The 18,687-nt window shown below is 42.0% G+C and overlaps 1 long non-coding RNA gene across 1 annotated transcript; it reads right to left on the bottom strand.

Moving 5' to 3' along the window:
• Window positions 1-10,377: 10,377 nt before the first annotated feature.
• On the bottom strand, window positions 10,378-15,509 carry LOC122445853. The gene is made up of 3 exons (XR_006270706.1): window positions 15,466-15,509; window positions 14,391-14,394; window positions 10,378-10,508 (listed from the first exon to the last, which is right to left on the bottom strand). It is a non-coding gene; the product is annotated as an uncharacterized LOC122445853 (long non-coding RNA).
• Window positions 15,510-18,687: the final 3,178 nt, after the last annotated feature.

The raw sequence follows: 18,687 nt of genomic DNA on the forward strand, positions 1-18,687 counted from the left end.
GACTCCAGACCAGTAGGGACACAGATGAACAGATAATCCCATTACAATGTAGCAAATGTGTTGAAGTATAAACAGGGTGCTATGGGACTGTAGAAAGGACTCACAGATGATTCTGAGAATTTAGGGACGTCTTTCTGGAAGAGTCCTGAAGACCAGGTCAGAAGCAGCCAAATGTGGGAAAGGAAAATGGATATTTTGGATAGTAGGATTAGCATGAGCAAAAATGCAGGCGTGCATTTGGGCCACAGTTCTGAATCTCTGTAAGACAGACAATGGGAGATGAGGTTGGAGAACTGTAGAAGGATCAGGGCATCTAAATACTAGATTAAATGTCTCATATCACTGTATCGAGGACTGGACCTTGTACAAGTGGCTCCTCATTCATTATTTGTTATAGACATATTGGAGTAATTTGGTTTTTTCCTCAAAGATAACTAAAACCACCTTCCTACTCCAATGACTGGCCAATTCTGGAATTCTTTGAGTGAGCCCTGAAAAAAAAAAATGCAACCATAGAAAAATACTGACACCTGGAAGAGCAGTTAATCTCCAAGGATCATCGTGCACAAACTAACTTTCTAACTAGGCTTTGAGAAATGAAAAGTCAATTTCTCCGTAGCTATAAGCCAAGGACCAAGATTCACCAGGGTCAACTTTAGACAAATTCATCCCGCTGGAATGGGAGAAGTAGATTATAATAATCATGTCATGATCTCCAGTGGTCTTTTACAAGAGGGGAGAAGCCATCACAGCCCTTTTCAAAATATTAATGCTTGAACTGTAGCTGGAACTGTGTAGTACCTCTGACCTCCCTCCTAGAACCACCCAGCAGATCATCTCTGGTTAGCATTCTCCACCTCACTATTCCTTGCTCAGTGTTTGTGTTATTCCACAGCTTAGCTTCCCTTAACAGCTTCATTGAGATATAATTCTCATATCAAACAATTTATCCAATTAATGAATGCTCTTCAGTGACTTTTAGCTTATTTACAGAGTTGTACACTCATCACCACAATCAATTTTAGAACATTTTGACCACTTGAAAAAAGAAATGCCTTACTCCTTAGCCATCACCCTTCAGCCTCCCATGTCCCTCAGCCCTAGGCACCACTACTTTCTGTCTCTATAGAAAGACAGTGTTAGTTGCTCAGTCATGTCTGACTCTTTGTGACCCCATGGACTGTAGCCCACCAGGCTTCTCTGTCCTTGGGATTCTCCAGGCAAGAATACTGGAGTGGTTTGCCATTTCCTTCTCTGGGGGATCTTCCTGACCTAGGGATTGAACTTGGGTCTCCTCCATTGCAGGCAGATTCTTTACTGTCTGACTCACCAGGGAAGCCCCTTCTTTATCAAGTGAGTGAAGTCGCTCAGTCGTGTCTGACTCTTTGTGATCCCATGGACTGTAGCCTACCAGGCTCCTCCATCCATGGGATTTTCCAGGCAAGAGTACTGGAGTGGGTTGCCGTTTCTGTCTCTATAGATTTGCCTATTCTAGACATTTTGTATAAATGGAATTATACAATATGTCATCCTTTGTGAATGGCTTCTTTTACTCCTTGCCTTTTGCTTAAATGAACTGTCATATACTTATATGAGCTCAGGATCTTGTCCCTGGATACTAAATGGGTATTCCTCTTAGCTTCATGCACCATGTTATACCAACCCTGGCCAGATCCTCTAGGCAGCTTGAGAACTACCTATTTAGCCTTCATCAGAGTACATGAACTAGACAAGCTGGGGCAAAGGTAGGACATGGCAAGGGCACATAACAGGGAATTGGATGGGTCTTCCTAGATGGCCACATTTTCTCTTTCCCACTAGTTGGTTTTCTGCTGCTGTTACCCAAAGGCATGGACTAAGATTGGTGAGTGGGAAAGAATGTCTTCCACCTTGAAGATGACAGCGGTTTTTATTTTATTTTTCTCAGCTATTTATACTCCATTCTTTCACACAGTCTAAGTTCAGTTGACTGGATATAATCCAATGAGCCTGACTGTTCTGGTAGCTGCATGGTCAGTTCAGGGAGCATCCTTGGTCTGTGACCAACACTTCCCCTTGACACATGAGAGAATAAAGAGAAAAGCTGGAAAAGGTGACAGCTCCCCACCTCCCTTTACTGCCCTCTTTTATATGTGGAGTATTGAAAGAGCTTATATTACAGACTACAACAATTTACTGGACACAGCATACGTCTTGTTTCACTGAGTTCTCCTGGGGATCTTCATTTCAATTAGGCCCATGAATCCTCTTTACACATTTATCTGCAAAAACTGTGGGAAATGCTCTATCATCATAAAGAGGAGGAAATCTTTCTTGCAGGTAGGATGTCTACAGGTAGGATGAGAAGCAGCTTTCCTTTAAAAGTTAAAGTGTTAGTCACTCAGTCATGTCCAACTCTTTGCAACCCCATGATCTGTCCATGGAATTCTCCAGGCAAGAATACTGGAGTGGGTTGCCATTCCCTTCTTCAGGGATCTTCCTGACCCAGGGATTGAACACAGGTCTCCTGCATTGCAGGCAGATTCTTTACCACCTGAGCTTGAAGTCACATTATTTCTTTTAAAGAATGCATTGACTACACAAATTGTAGCTTGGCTGGTAACATGGAATACCTTAAAATCTTTCATCCTCCCTGGTTACTTCAGTTAGCCAGGAAATACAGCAGTGGCTAGACACGAGGGACCTTATGATGAGATTGTGAGTTTGGACACCCTCAGTGTTGGGCTTGTGCAAAGAGGAAACTAAGAGGAGGAACTATTCATCAGTACCCATCCTCACCCACGCGTCTATAATTACCAACAACGGTTGCAACGCAACCCATAAACACGATGAGTTGGCTAAAGCCCAGGGTTCTATTTATAGTCTCTATGGACCCACTAATAACCTTAACACCCTCCTTGAAACATAACCCAAATTAGGAGCAGGGGACAAAGGGGCAGTCTCAGTTGTGAGATAAAGTAGCAACTCTTGTACCTCCAGTTCAACACTGTCCATGTATGAATGACCGTCAAAAACATCTAGCCATTCTGAGAGAGGCATATCTCAAAATAAACATTTTCCTGGGCAGGCCAGACAAGAACACAGAGCCAAAGGATTTCCAACTCAGACTTGGAAATTATAGGGTTTAATTGGAAGGTGTGACGGGGGCACGTCATCGTTGTTTGGACGTTTGACCTACACTGTGTTTGTTCAGGCAAGACAGGAAGTGGTTGAGAAGAAGTATGACACAGTGGAAAAAGCAGGGGCTGGGAGTCAGACAGTTCCACGTTTAGCTGGGTGTCCTTGAACAAATTTCTAGATCTTTCCAAACCTCAGTTTTCTCCTCTGTAAAATGGGAGTACTAAAAATATCTACCTCATAGGGAGATGTTAGAATCACATATGGCATATAGATCCCCCAAATGGGAGTTTTTTTCCATTGTTCCTAATGTACTATTATAAATCAGGATTTCTGAAGGATTTGTCCCATATAACTCACGATGGGTAATTCCCTCATGTTTCTGAGATGGCCATATTATTTAGAAAAAAAAAAAACTTTAAAGAATTGAAGTATATTTTTAGAGATTCTTCTCCTATGTAGCTCCTACAAAGCTATTTCAGAAAGTTGAAAATAATATTTGCTCTATATTCATATATTTGCAATATTAAAAGATAATATTTATTTAGATAGCATAGTTGCAAATTCATCTCTTTGCACATTTTAATAAGGAGCAGTCCATTTGATGAGATTAGCAAATGACATTATATATGTTTTAGTGTTCAGGAAAACAAAGCATAGGAATTCTATATCTTGGTAAAATTTCATTAAATCTTACAGAGGATCAGAGAGCTGACTGCTAACCAGTCTCCCCCGCGCCCCCTCTCCCCCCACACACACACCATTGCCACCTCACCAACAAAATATTGTCTCCAGCATCCCTGAGATGTTGACACTTGTCTCCTACTTGAGCCCTTCAAGACTCCGGGACCCAGAAGCAATCTTTCCTGTTCTGGGGGCCACAGAAATGGTTCCGAATTTCTTCCTTCTGTTGAACCCAACTAGCTCTCTCTCACACTCTCATTTATTGGTTCAGTTTATCCGCTGGGAACAAAAAAGAACAAACTCTTTCCTCTTTAGGAGGGGCTATCAAAATTCAGAAGCACCAATGACACTCTATAACTTTCTGAGAGCTTTCTCTTATGCACCATACTAAAAGCTCTTGTCTTTTTAATATAAAAAATTACATGTTAGACGTTATTATCCTCATTTACAGATGGGCAATATCAGGTCATTGAATGTTGAAGTAATCTTGCCCAGGGTTCCAGGGTGAATAATTGGCCATTGTCAGGGTCAGGATCTCAGCCATGCTTGTCTAATCCCCAAATCCAAGCACTTGGATTCCAAGCAGCTGCTGTTTGGTTATTTAAAGTCAGGAAGGCTCAGACAGGAAAAACAGGAATACTGCAAGAATTCACTAAAGCATGGATTCAAAGAGTGTGTCATTACCATGCCCAGCAGGAACCAAAACAAAAGTACCCAGGGACAGAGCCGAGGACCACTAGGTGTGAGGGGCACAGCCCAGAGGATGAATCCAGTGAGGGCTCAGTGAGGAAGGAACCCTAAAGGAAGGGATTTTTCTACTTACCCACAGCATATAGTTACACACACCCATGGCTGGGCTCCACTGTTACTGTCAACATATACATACTGGGAGCATATCCATTTACAGACCATGGAGGGGTCAACTGCAATTCCTTCTTTGTTGTTTTTGTTCAGTTGCTCAGTCATGTCTGACTCTTTGCAACACCATGGACTGCAGCACGCCAGGCTTCCCTGTCCCTCACCAACTCCCGGAGTTTGCTCAAACTCATGTCCATTGAATCGGTGATGCCATCCAACCGTCTCATCCTCTGTCATCCCCTTCTCCTACCTTCAATCTTTCTCAGCATCAAGATCTTTTCCAATGAGTCAGTTCTTTGCATCAGGTGGCCAAAGTATTGGCCAATTCCTTCTTATCTGAAGCTTTAAGTCTTAATTGCCAGCTCTCACCAGAAAGTTTAGCATACACATGATGTGCAATACTTTGCGTAAACAAATTGGACTCAGAACACTTTGTGGATTAAATCACACTTAAAAAGAACTAGGATATCTGGGTCTTTAATAATATTTATTATACTATTACATGAAATTATAATAATAAATCATTGTTAATAATTTATATACTATCCCCAAATTCATTTTTAAGAGCTAAATATGAGTTTTGGTTGTCAGATAATTTCACATTCACTTCACATAGATTTTAGTATCTACTTCAAACATAGTAAAAATAATATACAATCAAAGAGGCACAGGAACTCCTGTGATAATCATTTGTATAGTCTAATGTCTTCTTTGTGTTCAGTCTCTTTCACATACATTCTCACATCTGATGTGAATTAAGTAGTTCAAATTAATACAGGTAGAGTGTTTTGCAGTTTATGAAATTGTTTTCTATCACCGTTTCTTGTTAGCAGAGAAAGAAAAATGAAGCTGAGCGAAGTAACTTAGCATCATTACCCAGCTGGTAAATGATGAATTCAAGATTTTCATCCACATCATGTTAAATCTAGCATATAGTGCAACTTTTAAAGCTCAAACAACAGATGATATTTGAGCTCTGTTGAGGGAAATTGTAATCAACATTTAAAGATACTATGTCTCTTAGCAACCACAGAGTTTCATGGAGTTCATCCAGGATTCACACCCTGACCCAGGCCAGCTAACAGTAAACGGTTGCCCTGCCAAGGTTCCCAGGGACCTTGTGCGACACAGCGCATTTGCTGTTTCTGAGTAGATGTAGACAGAGGAGATGACTAATGGGTACGTCATCAACCAGATATGGACAAAAAATTCTTGCCCTTTTCTTGATACTGAGTTGACCAGTGTAGTCAAAGCACTAGAAGGGCAAGAGCAAGCCCTACTTCACAACCCCAATGGGCGGGGTAGCATGAATTTCAGGCGCTTTCTCTTAAAACCTCTCACACCCAAGCACCGTGTTATTCTAAACAATCCATTTCTTCTGTGCAACTGGGAGAACATTGCTTGCTCTTTCAGTAACAGAAGTTTGGACATTTAAGTGAGAATTTTGTTTTCCCCTCTTTCCTGATCTGTTTTATATTTTTTTGTATACTTGTTCATTTATCTTCATACAAACAAATTAAACATCATAAAGGCAATTTTTCCTAAAGAGAAAAAATGCAACTGATCTCTCCTAACTCATCAACCGGTTTAATTTTGGGAGTTTTCAGCAGGTGTGAGTGTGTACACATGATGCTTCTGTGGATACAAAGTGGGGGTCTGCCTTTGTGTTTTGCATAGTATTAGAATGAAAACAGCCCTCAGGCCTTGAGCACACTTTCTAACACCTTTGTATTGATCCTTAAAATGTAAAAATGATGTTGGACACCTGTAGCTTGTGTTAATGCAGAAGTTAAAGCCACAAAGATAAGAACTCCAGGGGAAATAAAAGATCTCACTGGTTGAAAATGTTCACTTCGCTAGGACAGTGGCCCTTCCTGTTCCATACTGACACATTACAGTCCTGTCATTCGCACACGGCGAGAGCACACCCATTGGTCAGCCTGGGAGCCCTTCTTAGTGTCAGGCACAGTGATGGGCACAGGCACGTGGAAGGCGTGTTTCTCTGTTCTTGGAAAGTTCAGACTCTAAAGATGAGGACAGAAGTTGGAATCAGTTGTTTCAATTCAGTAGAGAATAGAGGACTGGACCGAGGGCTAAGGGCCTTTAAAGAAAGCAGTAGTGACCCCAGAGACTCCAGGAAGTTTCCTCAGAGAAGGGGGCATTTAGGGGAGCTAGTTTGAATATGAATATGTTTGCTAATCTAGGAATATTTCCCTAAATAATGCTTCTCATCTTCTGCTTCTATGAGTCCCCACTTTTCTCAGTCCCCGCTCCTCTCCCAAAGACTCCCATTCTCTGTTGTAGAAAGGTGGGTTTACTTTGAAGACTGGTGGACAGTAGCCTAAACATTGTTCAGTTCAGTTCAGTCACTCAGTCATGTCCGACTCTTTGAGACCCCATGAATCTCAGCACGCCAGGGCTCCCAGTCCATCACCAGCTCCCAGAGTTTACTCAAACTTGTGTAAAGTTTGAGTAAACATCGAGTCAGTGATGCCATCCAACCATCTCATCCTCTGTCGTCCCCTTCTCCTCCTGCCCCCAATCCCTCCCAGCATCAGGGTCTTTTCCAATGAGTCAACTCTTTGCATGAGGTGGCCAAAGCATTGAAGTTTCAGCTTCAACATCAATCCTTCCACTGAACACCCAGGACTGATCTCCTTTAGGATGGACTGGTTGGATCTCCTTGCAGTCCAAGGGACTCTCAAGAGTGTGCTCCAATACCGCAGTTCAAAAGCATCGATTCTTTGGCGCTCAGCTTTCTTCACAGTCCAACTCTCACATCCATACATGACCACTGGATAAACCATAGCCTTGACTAGATGGGCCTTTGTTGGCAATGTCTCTGCTTTTTAAAATGCTGTCTAGGTTGGTCATAACTTTCCTTCCAAGGAGTAAGCATCTTTTAATTTCATGGCTGCAATCACCATCTGCAGTGATTTTGGAGCTCCAAAAAATAAAGTCAGCCACTGTTTCCCCATCTATTTGCCATGAAGTGATGGGACCAGATGCCATGATCTTAGTTTTCTGAATGTTGAGCTTTAAGCCAACTTTTTCACTCTCCTCTTTCACTTTCATCAAGAGGCTCTTTAGTTCCCCTTCACTTTCTGCCATAAGGATAGTGTCATCTGCATATCTGAGGTTATTTATACTTCTCCCAGCAATCTTGATTCCAGCTTGTGCTTCTTCCAGCCCAGCGTTTCTCATGATGTACTCTGCATATAAGTTAAATAAGCAGGGTGACAATATATAGCCTTGATGTACTCCTTTTCCTATTTGGAACCAGTCTGTTGTTTCATGTCCAGTTCTAACTGTTGCTTCCTGACCTGCATACAGGTTTCTCAAGAGGCAGGTCAGGTGGTCTGGTATGCCCATCTCTTTCAGAATTTTCCACAGCTTATTGTGATCCACACAGTCAAAGGCTTTGGCATAGTTAATAAAGCAGAAATAGATGTTTTTCTGGAACTCTCTTGCTTTTTCGATGATCCATCGGATGTTGGCAATTTGATCTCTGGTTCCTCTGTCTTTTCTAAAACCAGCTTGAACATCTGGAAGTTCACGGTTCACGTATTGCTGAAGCCTGCCTAAAATGTTGTTTTTCCTAGCTTCTATTCTTTCTAGAGCCTGTTCAGTTTTTGCTGTGGTGATGGTTGTGGTTGTTTTTAAAAGCCTTCTCCTTCCAGTTTCTGTCTTCTATGAGCTGTATGCAAAGCAAATAACACAAAATGCTTAAGAAATCTTAATGCTTAAGATTGCTTAAGCATTAAGCAATGCTTAATTAAGCATTAATTAATTAATTAATTAATTAATCTTAATTAAGCATTAAGAATGCTTAAGTGGTGATGCTGTTCACCATAAGATGAATATCAAACCATCACATGTTAGTATATCATTGACTGTGCTCCCAAAGCTGTGAATTGATTGCCCTTTCCCTTTGAAAACTTCCATCTCCAAAGATCAGAGAAGAGAAACTGAATAGCTTTTTCTCTGGTTTGGGCTCCAGAGGGATTTATAGTCTGTGTTCTAGAGCTATGACCTACCACTGGGACCCATCTATCCTGAAAGCAACTAGATGTTCCTCATTCCCCTGCAGAATAGTGGAACATCACCCAGATAATCAGATAAGGCAGCAAAGCCTAGAGAGTTGTGTACAGAAATGTTTCATTGGCCTCTGCTGTAGCCCCAGTCACTGTCAGGCTCATCTACCACTGGATCCATTAATCCCCCTTGTCAACTTCTGTTTCAAGTTCCCTCATTCAGGTTATCTCTTTCTTCAGTGCCTTTCCCCCCTACTAATAAGCAAGTTTGGTTTTATATATCTAAAGGTTTCCTCTGCATAGACAACCAGGAGATGCACTTATGTTCAAGTGAGAGTGAGTCAAATGATACCAGCCTCCCATCCCTCTCTCTCAAGACCCCTCAGCATGCCCCTGAACTCTCAAGATCTTGAGTGATAAATCCTCAACTGGAAAGGGAGGATTGTCTTGCTATAGTCGGCCTGGTCCCAACCACCTCCAAATAACTTACTGGTGCCAGCCTGCTGCCTCAGGACCTGTTCCTAACTATTTCTCCATCAAGCTTTGGATTGAATAAGACACAGACAAGATGCCTTCACTTGTGAGTTGCTGACCAGGACTCCTTCCTGGAGCTGCTCTTGTATTCCACGGGTGCAAACAATGTGTGTCTGAGAAGGGGACAATCCGCCTCCATTGTTTTGCAGTGTTTTGAATTTAATTTTAATTTAATTTTTTTTTAATTAGAGTACAGTTGATTTACAATGTTGCATTAGTTTCTCCTGTGCAGCAAAGTGTATCAGTCATACGTATCCGTATATCAACCCTTTTATATTCTTTTCCCATACAGGTCATTACAGAATATTGAGAAGTGTTCCCTATGCTATATAGTAGGTCTTTACTAGTTTATTTTATATAGTGGTATGTATGTATCAATTCCAGTCTCCCAATTTATCCCTCCCACCCACCCCGGCTTCCCCTGCTGGTTATCATAAGTTTGTTTTCTACATCTGTGACTCTATTTCTGTTTTGTAAATAAGTTCATTAGGACCATTTTTTTAGATTCCACATATAAGTGCTATCATGTGATATTTTTCTTTCTCTGTTTGACTTACTTCATTCAATATGACAATCTCTAGGGCCATACATGTTGCTGCAAATGACATTATTTTGGGTTTTTTTATGGCTAAGTAATGGCTAAGTAATATTCCATTGTATATATGCACCACTTAGAGGTACATATATACAAGAGGCACACGTGAAGAGGAAAACAGACATAACTCTCTGACATAAATTGCAGCAAGATCTTTTTTTATCTTCCTCCTAAAGTAATGAAAATAAAAACAAATGTAAGCAAATGGGACCTATGTAAACTTAAAAGCTTTTGCACAGCACAGGAAACCATCACCTAAACAAAAGACAGCCTGCAGAATGGGAGAAAATATTTGCAAATGAAGTGACGGACAAGAAATTAATCTCAAAAATATACAAATAGCTCATACAACTCAAAATGAAAGAAAAACAACCCAATCAAAAAATGGGTGGAAGATCTAAATAGACGTTTCTCCAAAGACGAAATACAGATGGCCAAAAAGCACATGAAAAGATGCTCAACATCATTCATTATTAGAGAAATGCAAATTGAAGCTACACTGAGGTATCATCTCACGCTGGTCAGAATGGCCATCATCAAGAAGACTGTAAAAAATACATGCTAGAGAAGGTGAGGAGAAAAGGGAACCCTCCTACGCTGTTGGTGGGAATGTAAATTAGTACAGCCACTATGGAGAACAGTATGGAGGTTCCTTAAAAAACTAACAGTAGACCTACCATATGAACCTGTTTTGAATTCTTCATGTGTATTTTGAGGACCCATTTGAGTCCAGGCCCACATACCACCTAAGATAGGCTTCCAAAACAGTTTCCACCCAGCCAGGAAATTTTGCACACTTATTGAATTATTTGAAACTAAACTGATTTTGTTTGTTTTTTGGCTAGTGAATCTTCTTGTTACCCAGATGTAACTTGGTGTATAGGTAAAATAGAAATGCAATAAATGTGAAAGGGGAGAGGAAGGGGTGGGAATGTGAAATAATACTGTAAGATAGTCATATTAATATCCTAATATGAAAGATAAGATAACAAGGTGATACTTAGAAAATGTAATTCACTTGCAGTGTGGCAGAGAGACAGCCAAAGCAGATAGACTTGGGGGATTTCCTGCCTCATCACTTTCTAGTTATATGATATTGGCCAAGTTGCTTAATTGTTCTCAGCCTGTTTCCTCATCTATAAAATCAATGCCAATGACCATTCAAATTAAATAAGATAACATATGCAGGAAAACTTTGCATAGTTCATGTCACATAGTCAGAACTTAATAAATACTATAAACCATTATCACTGCAGAAGTTTTCACATAGAGTATTCAGTGGAACCATATTTGATTCCAAAGCCCTTGGGATGCTTCTGTGAGGCCACATGGGCAGTCCTCCAGCCTTCCTCTCAGAATGCAGTTCTAAGAAGCTGATGCGTCACTGCCTGCTGAATCACTCCCGATAGGGATCTGCTATGAACAGCATGTGCTTCTTGCTCTCTGGTTGCTTCAGTCTTGCCTCTCCAGAAACTTGGAAGGCAGCTGAGGAAGTCCACAGGCCTTGCCACCAAGATTGCTCAAGAGGGTCCAACAAGGACCACAGGGGCTGTTCCACTCCAGGCTTAGTGGGACCTCACCTGGGGAATGGGGTCCATGTAGAGGTGAGGGGCCACATACAACATAGTGTTTAGAGAAGGAGAATGAGAAAGCAGCAGAAGCGCTCTCCACGTAAACCACATGGCCATGTGTATCTTCTGAGTGTTCCCCTGTACAGCAGCCTGGGAAGACATCTAAGAATTTTCAAGGATGTAGAGAAAGACAGTTAAAATTATCCAGGACTTGATCCAAGGAAGATCCAAGGAGGACTTGAGGCAAAACTAAATGATGAGAATCTCTTAATCCAGAAAGATAACTTATATGGCCAAAATCTAAAATTGTGAAAAAACATTCTTAAGCAAAAATAAAATTTGGAAACATAACCACAACATATCACATCACCACATGACAGAGTATTAAGACTAGAGGAAAACCATTTAAACCTCCAGCACTTAAAGAAAAGATAAGGAAATACCAAATGACAAATGCATAAGAAAGAGACAATGAATCTATTGCTTTTAAAATGGTGTAATTCAAAATATATTCTTTAGTATTTTCACCGTGTTTCCCGAGAAAAGATTTAAAGCTGCATTTCAAAATGAAAACTATTTAAGGAAAGACGAAATGAGGTACCTGTTTCTAGACCATTCTAAACTGCAAAGGGCATTTCAGTCTTGGAGGTCCCCCAGTGTTTGAGGGCCCCACATTGCTAGAAACCAGGGGGCTGAAATAAAGCTTGCTAAGTATTTCCTCCAGTCTCATTTACAAACAAGGAAACTGAGGACTAGGGAGGGGAAGGAACACTGAAGAGCCCAGCTAGTCAATGTGTCAGTCAGAGTGCAACTGGGAAAAGAAACTACACAGAAGGGAATAGAGGGAATTTTATTCAGGGAATTGACTGGACATATGATGAGTGTGCAGAAAAGTCAGCAGGACCCAGCCAGTGAGGCACCCCAAGATTACCAATAGCAGAAAGCCAGAGAGGACAAGGCAGGGGTCGTAGAACTGCAAGAACCTTGCGACCGTTCTCCTGGCAGAAAGTGGCAGCTTTGTCCTGTGGGAGCTGGTACCTCCCCTGTTATAGATTGTAGCCTGTGGCATTGCCCGAGGCAGAGAGGAGGGAGAGAAATACTTTGGCTTATCTCTTACTCTGCTCTCTTAAGTACCTTCAGTTGACTTCCCATGGGTGAGGCCCAGTAGGAAGCCAGGAGACACTGTAGGGAGAGGGGATGTGACACAGAGCAGAGCTGAGAAAGGGTAAGGAGTGGGCCTGAGAGTTCACACATGGGGACCACACCATCTGTCATTAAACAGTAATGTCTTGGGCACTCCCCTGGGCAATGGTACTGTCCTGGTAGGACATAGTAATCTTTGGAGGCAGCCATCAGAGCTGCCTCTCATGTGCAAACTATCAGGGCTATGCATAGTGTCATAGTCTGCTAATTCCTGATCAGTTTTCCGGTCAGAGAATGGTTCATATTTAATAGAAACCCATTATCAATCTTTCTAAATGGCAAACATTTTCTTAGTATATTTGTTTGGATTTCCATATATTGAGTTAGTTTTCTTTGTCTTTGGAGGCTGGGGGGCTCTTCCTGGAACTATATTGGCATCCTTAAATTTTTAATTTAGAATGAAAGCATTCCCCTGAGTGGTTTGTAGAGATAAGGACTTTAGTCCCTTAAAATAGCCATCAGCAACTCTAAGCTATCCCAAATAAACATACAATCAAATCCTTGAACTTGCTGTGCATGTGTGGCTTCAAGACAGGTCCCTAATTTCTAACTTGCAAGTAAATTACAGCCCTTATGAGCTCTGTCTATAAGAACTCTATAGCTGCCACATACCAAGAGGCAGGGGTCAAGCTCTGAATATAGAACAACAGGGCACCACAGACAGTAACCAATAAAGAGGCTTGGTGGGGGCGGAGCTGGAGCAATGTCCTGGAGACCTCTTGTGTCAGGAGTTAACCCTTTCAGTGTTGCACTCTCAAGGGGATGGTGGCAGGTGGGCTGTGGAAGTGGTCAGGACAATAGTTAACTGACTCAGAAGTATTTCAAATATAGTTCAGTAAGCATTCTGGCATACTGGCTGAATATCAGCATTGCCACAATGGAAAGTGTTTTGGTATCCAGAAAAAGGGACCCTAATTGCTAGCCTCGGGGTTGCCTCTTCACCCGTTTTCTCCCCAGGACCATTGGTAACTCCAGGGCAGTGACATCTCTAACTTGTGCTTGGGTCTTGGTCCCAAGGACAATGCCAGGCACACAGAAAAATGGCACACAGGAGGGGAAACCAACCATGGGCACTAGCTGAGTGGAGAATCTCTCCCTCCCTCATGGCCAAGTTTTTGGGGCTTTTTATTTTTCCAAGATCTTCCAGAAAAAGCAGAACCTTCACCCAGACAGAGCAAGTGTGTCACAAAGTTCTGCTTTCACTGTGTGTTAAGTGGAAATGATTAGGCAAGCGGGTAGTAAGAGATTCCTCTCTGTGTTTCCTCTGTATTGGGAGGTTCTGCCATGGACCTCTGCACACTCAGACCTACAGTGCAAATTGCGATAATTGCACTGATAACCCCAGGATGCCTCACTTATCTGTCATCATGGCTTATCCACACAGAACGTTGCTGAGGGGGCCACTTCCTGGACACATATGTAGGTGTGAAGATGCTGGGATGTGAGAGTATGTGTGTGTGTTTCCAGGACTGACTTGAAGCAGTTAGTGTTTGACAGAAGTGATGGCACTTGTTCAAGTGCCTATGGCTGATGAGGTTCTTTCTGTCCCTGGGCTGTGAGATCTGGACTAGGCTCAGAAACTACTGACCCTAAGACAGTTACAACTGTCTCCACCCTGCTGTCATTCATAGAGCAGTAAATGTTCTGAGACGTCTCAGAGGTATGTCAGGGTGACCTAACTGCACCCCCTAGGCACGTTCCAGCTGGACTGGTGGGGGTGTGAAACCAGTGAAGCTTTTTGGTTGGTTAAACTCTGCACTGAGAGTTGGTAGATCTGTCAAGAGATTCTCAAACCTGACTGCATTATTTATACTGCCATGGGAAACTTTCTAAAAATACTAATATTGAGGCCCCTTCCCAGATGAAAATCAGATTTGTTAAGAATGCAGCCTGGACATTTTGTCGTTGCTGTGTTTTTAACTCTCCAGTTGAGCAACCAAGATTGGGAACCACTGCCTGGTTGACCTTATCTATCAGCCTGGCCATTTACCCTGAGTTCCCTTATCTGTAAGAGAGATTTCATGGTGGCAGCTGCCCATCTCCCAGAAATGAGAGCAAGAATGCAGGATCCATGTAGGTCTTCTGCCCATTTTTTAACTGTGTTGTTTGTTTTGATGCTCATAAGCATCATGAGTTCTTTGTAAATTTTGTATACTAATCCCTTGTCAATCATATCATTTGCAAATATTTTCTCCCAACATGTGGGTTTTCTTTTCATTTTGTTTATTGTTTACTTTGCTGTACAAAAATCTTTTGAGTTTAAGTGAGTCCAATTTGTTTCTCAAAAAAAGACATACAGATGGCCAAGAGGCACATGAAAAGATGTTTAACATCGCTAATTATTAGATAAATGCAAACAGTGAGCTATCACCTCACATCACCCAGAATGGCCATAATAAAAAAAATCCACAAAAAAAATAAATGCTGGTGAGATGTGGAGAGAAGGGAACCCTCCTACACTGTTGGTGGGAATGTAAATTGGTACAGCCACAATAGTACAAAAGTGAAAGTGAAAGTTGTTCACTTGTGTCTGACTCTTTGTGACCCCATGGACTACCACTCTATAGTGGGTAGCCTTTCCCTTCTCCAGGGGATCTACCCACCCCAGGGATCAAATCCAGGTCTCCTGCATTTCAGGCAGATTCTTTATTAGCTGAGCCACAAGGGAAGCCCAAGAATATGGAGTAGGTAGCCTATCCTTTCTCCAGTGAATCTTCCTGACCCAGGAATCAAACCGGGGTCTCCTGCATTGCAGGCGGATTCTTTACCAACTGAGCTATCAGGGAAGCAGAGAACAGTGTAGAAGTTCCTTAAAAAGAAACAACAAAAAAACACCAAAACTAAAATTAGAGCTACCATATGACCGTACAATCTCATTCCTGGGCATACAGCTAAAGAAAAACATGATCCAAAGGGATACATACACCCCCAATGTTCACTGAAGCACTGTTCACAATAACCAAGACATGGAAGCAACCTAAATATCCATCGACAGAGCAATAGATAAAGAAGGTGTGGTACATATATACAATGGAATATTGCTCAGCCGTTAAAAAGAAAGAAACAATGCCATTTGCATCAACATGGATGGACCTAGAGAGTGTCACACTGAGTGAAGTCAGTCAGACAGAGACAGAGAAATATCATATGACATCCCTTGTATGTGGAATCTGAAAAGAAATTATATAAATGAACTTGCTTACAAAACAAAAAGAGACTCACAAACTTAAAGAACCAACTTATGGTTGCCCAGGGCAGGAAGGATGGGGGAAGGAATAGTAGGGCGTTTGGGATTGACATGTACACACTGCTATATTTAAAATGGATAACCAAAAAAAACCTACTGTATAGCACATGGGACTCTGCTCAATGCTATGTGGAAGCCTGGATGAGAGGGGAATTTGGGGGAAGAATGGATACATGCCTATGTATGCCTGAATGTCTTCATTGTTCACCTAAAACTATCACAACTCTTAGTTGTATCACAATTAACTTGTTTGTTAACTGGTTTTACCCCAATACAAAATAAAAAGTTTTTTTAAGAAAAGAATCCAGAATCTAGAATAAAAGAAATTGGGTGTTGGAGTTCCAGTGACTAGCATTGTGATTGTGGGAATGCTACTCAATCTTTTTTTTTTTTTTTGCTACTCAATCTTTCTTGGTCTCAAGCAACAGCTCAACTTGAATGACTTGTGAGAATTAAATGAGATAACTCCAATAGACCATTTATACCTGACATATAGTAAGTGCTCAATGCACGTTAGTTATTATTACTGTGAAAGCGTTCCCTGGGTTCTTTGGAAGGGCTGTCTACCCATGACAGTGGTCGTCTTGTAATGATTCAGTATTGTCATCGTAAACTCTGGTTCTCAAGTCCTCATAAATGAAAATGTTACCTATCCTAAGACAAGGGAGGAAAAAGGATGGACCTAAAGGACCCAAAACCAAGAGGTGTTTCTCAATAGCAGAGAAGAGTTCGTCTGATTGGTTTCTTCAGACAGAATAGTCAGAAGCCAGTCTAATGAGAGTCCAGGTTTCCATAGCAGTTAAGGGAGCTTACTGGGAGCTTTTCAAATGTTCCTCACACACACAGACTCCCTGGGGATTAGATAGACTCCAGCTGAAGGCCACTAGCTATAATGGACAATGTACCTGAAGCTTTGTAAGGCAAGGAGGCTCCAGCCACTCCGGAATGAAGACTAACCCACTGTCTGAATTCATCGCAAGATGACGCTTTGAGATCCCCATGTATGTGAAGCATCTCTGCCAGCTGCCAGCACATTACTAAGACTCTGAAGGCGAAAGCTAACCTTTTGCCCTGGCTATTCAGAGTCCTGGCAATGAAATAATCTGACCTAATAAAAGAGGCAGCCAGACTCTGCCTACTTGGAAAATGAAGTTCATTTAAGTAACTCCCAGAAGGAAGAAAAAAAGAGGAATTTCTACAAGTTAGAACACAGGAAGGATAAATGCAGACACCTCATCCATTATCTTTCCATGGAAGACACCCCGTCTTTTCTGGCCTGGAACTTGCCTTAGCCACACTTGGAAAGTCAAGTGGCTTCCTCTGGGGTTTCATTCTTCTTACTGCAGGGTTTTATCATGTTGAAGAGACTGGAGTATGAATTCTGAGAAGGCTCTGCTTGACAGTTAGGCATGCTGGCCCGGGTCTAGATCCAGAGACTAGTGGTGTGGGACACCTATTCAGTAACATCTCAGACCATGACACCCCACGCTCACAGGAAAAATGAAGGCCAGTGCAAGAACAGTAGAACTTCTAATCCAAGTTACCTATTAATTCAACATTTACTCCTTTTTAAAACTTAAGTTTATAACTTGAGTTGGCCTACTCAGTTATCATTTGGTGTTTGGTCCCAGAAGTGCACCAAAGTAAAGTGGTGAATCTTCAGGTATTCTTTGAAGCAGGTTCTGAAGGCCCCATTCCTTATTGAGCCTGCAATAGTTAGGATAACTCCCCTCGGCTTCTGCTCTGGGGATATCCTGGGTTAGTCAAAAGGTTCATTGGAATTTTTCCAAACTTCTCAATGAATCTTTTGGCCAACCCAATACATTTCTGAGCTTAAGCAGGAAGAGTTATAGTGCTATATCATGGAGGTCCAGATTTCCACTGGACTCTGATCCAGAAAGGACTCTTTCTGCCAGAAGAGGACAGTATCTTCTCTCTAGCCATTGCAAGATGGCAGGCAATGAAAACACACAGGGAAGTCCTCTTAGAGAGAGAAATCATTCCTCAGTTATATAACAGACCACCAGGCAGTGTCTTTCAGAATATATTTGAAGAACCATCTAAACTTCAAATCTAGTTGATAAACACTTGGTTCCTGAGAGTAACTACATTGTTGCCGTAGTTGCTAAGTCATGTCTGACTCTTTTGTGACCCTGTGGATTGTATCCTGCCAGGTTCCTCTGTCCATGGGATTTCCCAGGCAAGAAGACTGGAGAGGGTTGCCATTTCCTTCTCCAGGGGATCTTGCCAACCCAGGGATTGAACCCTTGTCTCCTGCATTAGCAGGCAGATTCTTTACCACTGAGCCACCAGGGAAGCCCCAACCACATTAACAGAGACTGAATTAATGAATTTAAATATTAATAAGGGTCCTAACACAAGAACAGTATCCACCCCAGTCTAACAGCACTGAACAAGAACAGTATGGAACACAGAGAAGAGTGGGGAAGAAGAGGGTCAAGCTGGGCCCTGACAGAGTCTGCCCTGTAAACACTGACTCGTGCTCCCTGCCAGGTCCTGGGGGGAGCGCCTGTGAGTTTACAGCAGAACCCACAGCAATGATGGGCCCCACCGTCAACTGTCACTGCCTTCTGCTCTGAGCTCTTCTCCAGTCTCCACTGATGACAACTCCACCTGCACAAGAGCAGGAAGCAGAGTGAGGCATGCCTGGTGGTCCAAGGGAGTTACAAGAAGAGGTTTACACCACACAATACTAGAAATCTGCTTCATAAAATGTGTTAGACAAATGTCTTCTCCTCCTAACCCCTTTCCTTCAGGGCCCTCGATGAGCCCTTCTTTTCCTGTGATTCTTCCCCAAAGCAGTTCTCAGCCCAACTCGTACCT

The sequence above is a fragment of the Cervus canadensis genome, chromosome 8 (assembly GCF_019320065.1).
Source record: "Cervus canadensis isolate Bull #8, Minnesota chromosome 8, ASM1932006v1, whole genome shotgun sequence".
NCBI classification, from domain to species: domain Eukaryota; kingdom Metazoa; phylum Chordata; class Mammalia; order Artiodactyla; family Cervidae; genus Cervus; species Cervus canadensis.